Source organism: Spermophilus citellus (genome assembly GCF_964194105.1).
Source record: "Spermophilus citellus genome assembly, chromosome: 1".
In the NCBI taxonomy this organism is placed as follows: Eukaryota; Metazoa; Chordata; class Mammalia; order Rodentia; family Sciuridae; genus Spermophilus; species Spermophilus citellus.
The window spans coordinates 69,966,546-69,973,683 of NC_138182.1; the positions used below are offsets into that span (position 1 = coordinate 69,966,546).

The 7,138-nt window shown below is 45.2% G+C and overlaps 1 pseudogene across 1 annotated transcript; it reads right to left on the minus strand.

Annotated features, from left to right (window-relative positions):
* Nucleotides 1-3,774: 3,774 nt before the first annotated feature.
* On the minus strand, nt 3,775-4,925 carry LOC308637250 (WW domain binding protein 1-like; annotated as a pseudogene). Its single transcript has 2 exons — nt 4,753-4,925; nt 3,775-4,636 (listed from the first exon to the last, which is right to left on the minus strand). The product of its transcript is annotated as a WW domain binding protein 1-like (transcript).
* Nucleotides 4,926-7,138: the final 2,213 nt, after the last annotated feature.

Consider the following 7,138-nt stretch of genomic DNA (forward strand, 5'->3'; position numbering starts at 1 on the left):
CCCCAAACTTGAAAAGCTATTTCCAACAATTAAAATTCGTCTATGCTGACGGAGGGGAAAAAACACACTCAAAGATGAACATACAATACAAAGAGGATTTAACTGAGCACAAAACAAGTTGCATATTATTTTAGGGGGAAAAATATTCACATTGAAGATCTCCACTCTTTTCCCCGGACAGAGATTTCTGAAACAAAATATCACATTCTTCTCTGCCTCCCAAAATCGGTTCTTTCAAGGATGCTGTGGTTTCCAAAGTGATTTGCTGTGGTCAGAACATTTGTGTCCTCCCTGTTCTCACTATTCATATGCTGAATCATAAGCCCCAGAGTGATATGTGGAAGTAGGAAGTTGGGGGAGGGTTAGGGTTAAGAGGGGAGTGATGGCTGATCTGGATTGTTATCTTGATGGTTCTGTCCCTCTGGAGAACCCTGACAGTACAGGCATGGAGTCACAAAGTCACAAAAGTGATATTAGTGCCCTTATAAAAGAGGTCTCAACTGCCTTGCCATGTGAGGGCCCAGCAAGATTGTGCTATCTATGAGAAAGTGGACCTTCACCAGATGCTGAATCTGCCGGTATCATGATTTTGGACTTCTCAGTCTTCAGAACAGTAGTAAATAAATTTCTGTTGCTTATAGGTGACCTAGCTTATGGTATTTTGTTATAGCAGCCTAAGAGATGGTTTATATAATACTGGTCTTGAAAGAGAGACTTGAATTCAAATCTTAGCTAAACATATGTGCCAACATCACGTTTTAGATAACACAGTGAGCTTTAGTACCCCGTGTACAAAATAAAAATAAGAGCGCTCTCTTTATGAAAGCATTGAAGACCACATTCGTGAAAGTGTTTACACAATGACTGATGCATAGTTGATGCCTAAAATTAGTGACAGTAATTCAAACTCATGCCTTCACCCATCAGCACACTGGTTTGATTTTGAGTTTGTTTATTTGTTTTCTTGGATTAATTTTTATTTGGGACTGTCACAGTTATTAGAGCCACTCTGTCTTAAGAACAATCACAGCACAGGAAATGCGTCACTGAGACTGCCCAGAAAAAATCTGACCCGCTGAATCTTATTGCTTAAAATACACATATTCACAATAACTGACAAATGGTGATGTGCCTCACAAGGAATGTGTTAGCATTTGCAAATCTTCCAACCGTAGAACCAGACCCTCCACCATCCTTTTCTTTTCATTCATCTGGAATACCAGACTCAACCAAGTCTCTCTGGCCCCCTGACTATTCCTTCAATTCCCTATCTCCCTCGCTGAGCAGGAAGCCTCCAGCAGCTGTGGCCAGACTGTGGCTCACTAGTTTAGCCCAGCTTGGCCCCTGTGCTTCTTCCCAGGCCTTCAGAGTAAGATGCTTCAGTGAAGCCAACAGTCAATACTCAGACCAGTTCTCTGATCGGAGAAAGAAAATTGAGAGGGTCAGATTCATCCATTTGATCAGTTAAATGAAGGATTTGTTTTGGTAAAACTTGTTCTCCTTAGAGACACTTCAGTGAGTAGTTTGTGATTTCCAAAGGAAGGTGGACGGTAGGTATCTGAGGGCTGCTGTGCTCTGGGCCCTCTTTGGCAACACGCCAGCCTGCGTGTGTCCACTGAACTCAGCAAAGGAAGGATAGTGTGGTGGCATTGCGGCATCTGCCAATGCCTGGTGATTCAGGATAGGCTGATATCTGGCCATAGCAAATCCAAGCTTGTCACTGGAGAGCCAATCAAGCTTTTGTCTGGAATCTCACTTTTGCCTTCTCTCCCAAGTGGTTGTGGACACCCTGTGGAGGCTGAGACCAAAGGCAAGGGGTAGCAGACAGAGACAAGCAGGTTCAGAGCATGCTTCCATTAATAGAGAACAGAACACAGGCCTCTGGGTGTCTACAGAGCAATGTGCAGATTGCAGTGCTGAGCGGAGTGGAACCTCTGTCTTGAGCGCAGTATCTCAGGCAACACAGGGCGCCGCCATCAACAATGCGGCCAAACACACTGGAGTACACAGTCAGACATTTGTTCGGTAAACAGTAAATGCATGAAATAAATTACCTTGAGAGGGCCATGTTTACTTCAGATGCATGGTTAATGAGCAGGATAGCTGTCACTCAAAGTATCTTCACACAGGGCACGGGCTCACACACAACAGACACTACAGGTCGTTCAAAGTCATTGCATACAGACTTCACTTTGTTCGACATGGATTTTGGTTTTGTGAAATCCAGATCACTCATTCATCTCACAGCTTGGATTTCTCTCTCTCTCTCTGTATGTGTGTGTGTGTGTGTGTGTGTGTGTGTGTGTGTGTTTTCCTTTTTCTACTTCAACATCAATGCCTAGTCTGAATATCATCATTCAAAAGTGGGAGAAGAACCAAACTCTTCATATGAACAAGGATGGATGGGGGATGTTAGTTTCAGCTGATTACTTTCTCCTTTCAGACTTTTCCTAACAAAAGTCAACTTGTTGTCCAAAACCAGATGATAGTAATAAGGATCCTATGGTCCTTCTGGAGGCTGCCTCCACCCTCCCACCTGGGCCACTAAGACTATATATAGGTTACAGAAAAGGGAGCCCCCCCCACCACACACACACAATGGGCTAGGGATAGGATAGAGAACCTCAGACAAACAAGGGATTTCTTCCAAGTAGTCAGTTTAAAACAAACAATTACACACAACAACAACAAAAGACTTATCAGAATCAAAGAGAAAATACTGTGTGAGAGCCAGGCTATGGGGCTGCCTTTCCCAAGACCCACAGCTTCCTCAGACCATCTGTTCATGGAGTACAAGGAGATACCAAGTCCTGCAGACCTGCTAGGGATGGACGACGACACTGGTCATGAATGGGCACAGGTCAAAGGGCAGAGATGCAGGAAGCTGCATTTCTCTCTGTTCCCAGATTTAGAGCCTACTGCTCAGAGCTACCCCACCCCAAGCCCACACACAAATATTTCCTTGTGGCTCAACTGCAGCCACACTCTCAGAAGGCCAACCTGAGAAAGAGCACAAATTTCCCTTGTCCAGAAGAGAATTCTTGCAAGCCCACGGGTAAGGCTCTGGTTTCTAGTTGGCTTTTGTTGTTTGTTTTTAAATAGAAAAAAAAAAAAAGAGAGAATGCAGTCTACTTCCACACCTGAGCCTGCTGGGAAGGAAGGGGCCCCTCCAGGAAGCACAGTGGTACATTGTTCTTGTCACCAGGAATTTGAGAGATCAACAAGCCTCCTACCAACCTGTCCATCAGCTCTCATCCTCCCACAGAATTAGCTCAGTCCTGGCTGCTCAGACACTGGCAGTCACAGCTGCAATCCCCAGGCCTCTGTGGGCTTCCTTCTTCACCCAGGGCCAAGATGGGTTGCCTCTCCTAGACACAACAAAGTTCTCTTAAACTAAAACCAGAGCATAAATCCACTATATTACCAAGACTCATCTCAGGGCACAGTCTCAGTCCTCTTCTTTAGGGGCTTTTAAAACACATCTCTTTAACCAAAGCAGGTAGGTAAGATATAACTTAAAAGGGGGGAAGAAGAGGATAGGGTGGGGAGGAAGAATGAGTCATGGGACCAACTTCTCAGGCCTCCACAACACTGTGCTTTTGTTGGGGAGAGGCATCCGCACCCCAAACTCTACTTGGAGATGTAGGAAAAAGCAAGAAAGAAGAAGGAAAAAAATGGCTGCACCACTTCCTCTGAAAGTCACTTACTAGGTTTCTCATGGGTCTCCTTTACTCTGGTTCTTTGACAAGTTCCCAGGTGCAGAGAGGGCCTACTCTAGCTGCTTCTCTGGGAGTTGGGAGAGTCCTGCTTATTGATGGTGTTGATGGCAGCAGGCACTCGGGCGGCCAGGCTGGTGGGCATCCTCAGGCGCTGGCAGAGCCCTTCCTCTTCATCACCAGGAGGCCTCACATGACAGCTGTCACAGAAATCCAGGGGCCCAGCTAGAGCATCATCGATGAGCGTGTTTGAACTCTTTGGGGTTATCATCACTGTAGCCCTGGTTGCACACACACCTCAATGCCTGAGTCACCTGTGAAGCAGCCTTGTCTTCCAGGCCTCTTGTCTTTGCTATGCACACTGCCATGGTCAGAGCTGGAATTTTTCAGTGGCTCCTCCTTACATTCTGAATCCTTGTCCAGGAAGGCCCCTCGGTTTAATTCCCCCAGGCCAGCCACTGAGCCACTGGGCTCCATTCCAGGGGCTTTGGTAGCTGCTTGCTCAGCTGACACTTCGGGGGCTCAGGATCAGCAATGCTGGTGAGGGGGTCTTGTGCTACTTCTGCTGGGCCCAGACAAGGGGCTGCTCTTTGCCCCTGGCAGCCCCTGGTGGGACTGGCACCCAGAGAGCTGCCACCTGCAAGGCCACACTGAGGAGGCAGCTGCTGTGCTGCTGTGGCTGGAAGACACTGCATGGTGGGGGAGGAGTTGGAGGTCAGTTCACCACTTCCTCATAAGGAGGAAAAAACCTGAAATAAAATGGCGGTGCTGAAAAATTGTGAGCTTCCTGGTAGACAATTGGGTTGATTTCATGTTGCTGCTGCTGGGCCTGAGGGCAGTGCTTGGCTCCAAGGTGATGGCAGATGCAGCAGCTCAGGAAGATGATTATGGTTCACACCAGCCAGCACCCAACACTGTCCCTAAGAGAATCAGAAAAGGCTGGCCAGCCCATGGTTTCCCAATGAGCAGAGGCAGTAACCAGGACCCCGGATGCCAAGAACATCTTGGGCAAGGACTTATACCAGATTCATAATACTAGTAGCAGCTCTGAAACTGTCCACAGAAGTGTCCTGGGTCACACATGTAGCTTTGATTGTTGGTACCCACACAGGCTTCCTCATCCTGGGGGGGTTCAGCCCTGACTGACAGGGGTCTAGGTAGCACATAGAGGAGCAAGAGCGCCATGCCACCTGAGAGCCTTCTCTCCATCCCCCTCCTACTCCTGCTCCTCCGCCACAGTGCTCCCTCCTCCTCCCTCTCTTCTTCCTTCTTCCCTTCAGTGCACGGGTTTTTATAAATTATTTGATCATTCAGTAAATGCTCATTCAGTGCCCCTCACTCCTTCTGGGGCAGGAAGGCACTGCGCAGGATTCTCTGATACGATGGGAATTGGTAGGTCTTGGAAGATCTAAGTATTACATTTCCACCAGACAGCAATAAAGGGAATTGTTTGTTTAAAATGTTCTCCTTGGTGTGAAATGCTGGTTTAATGGTCACATGGAAATATGAGTGGTCCACTGGCAGATGGGCAAAACATCCTTCCTCTTTTGAAAGTTCCACACCTTGTGAACACTGATTTTTTCCTCTAACTATCTTGTGGAATACTGACCTCTTACAGACCAGACCTGACCCCTGAAAGAAACTTGGATAAATGTATGTGACCTCCTAAAGCCATTTGGGGCAGCTCTCTTAGATCCCTTGATCCACATTGTTCAGAGCGGGGCTGAGATTTACCTGGTCTCTGAGCACCTAGGATGCATTCCTTTTAGAGTGTGGGTGATATAAAATTGTTAAGATGATTCTGTAGTCCTAGGAATATATGGAAAATAGTTTTTGCACCCAAGTCCATTCTCAATCTGTTGTACTACTTCCATTATGTTGAGCTTTGGCAATGAGATGATGGAGATACATTTAGTTTACAAAAACAAAAAATCATGTGCAAAATAAACAGTTCTTCATTTCCAACTCCTTTCTGGGGGTAGTACAGCCTGGAAATTGCATATTTGAGCCCCTCAAACACAAGACAAATAAAAATATCTCATATCAGAAACTTTGCTATTATATCAGATACAGTAGATTCATCTGGCATGAGAATAAAGGTTCAATCTCTTATGATATCACCCTAGAAAGGAGACAATTTTGTTCAATACAGAGGTAACTATAGTCTAAAACCCAATATACTCAGGGAATGTGTTTTTAAATTCAGATTGTGTTTATGTGTACATTAAAACATACCTATCAACAGCTTGCATGTGTCACCCCGATAGTCTTGAAATACAGTTGAATAGAGCAAGATTAAAGCAAAGAAGAGACATTCTATAATTTTGGAACCCAGCTAAGTGAAACAGCTGGTTTTGTCCCTAAAACATCTTGCAGAAGATCTATGTAGATATATAGAGACTTGCTAGAGAGTAGTTAACTAACCAATGCCATTAATAACCATACCCAACTTTATTAGCCAACAAATGCACCAAGGAATTCATAGATTACCTAATTTAATTCACTTTGCAAGCTTTTGAAGTAGTTGCTATCATGCATCCATTTTATATAAAAGTAAGCTAAGGCAGAGAAGAGAGATGTATGCCTGTGTTGTGTGGAGGCGGACACTAAGTGCTATGGCTTTGAGAGCATCAGTGAGCCTCCTGGAGATGAGCATGCCACCTCTTGTAAGTGGCAGTAGCACAAGCCAAACCATCTGAATAACAAGCTTTTAACCTGTAAAGTTGAATGCTGCTTGTCATCTCCATGTCAAATCTAAATAGCATCACCCAGAGTATAGAAAGCAAAAATTCAAGTCATTAAAACTCCACCCGATGGTTGTTCTCTTATCATTTCCTTTACATTGCCAAGGATTCTCTTTTGATTGAAAATCAGATATTGGATACAAAGACTCTTAGGTCTCAGATGGAGTCCGAATTTTCCCACTAAGATGCAATGAATATCATGTTTGTTTATTTCTCCACATCAAGTCCTGCTGTAAGAACCCACTTGCCAAGGTGAGCCAGGAGCCCAACATTGGTCATGGTGTCCTCCCATCTTTGGGCACTACCAGAGCTCCTGTGAAAACGTGGACTAGGAAAATCTCCCATCTTTAGTCTCTGGGGAAGCTGACATCACTCTCATGTATCCGGGTTTACAATGTGAGCATTCACTGTTAGTCTTCCACCACCTGCCATCCTGCTAGGCCAGGGTGCTCCACACTGACCTTGAGAACTCACTTTCCCCGAGTCTAGCATGCTGAGTGACCAGCCACCACAGCTACGGTTTTCATCTATCTACTATGTCCTGCCAACTTCAATCTGCTTCTTCTCCCAACAAATATTTATCGATTGCTTAATCCATCCGAGGCACTGCTCTAAATATTAGGGATAAAAATATGTATCAGGAAATTAAAAAGCCTACTTTTTTTTTAATTAGGGATT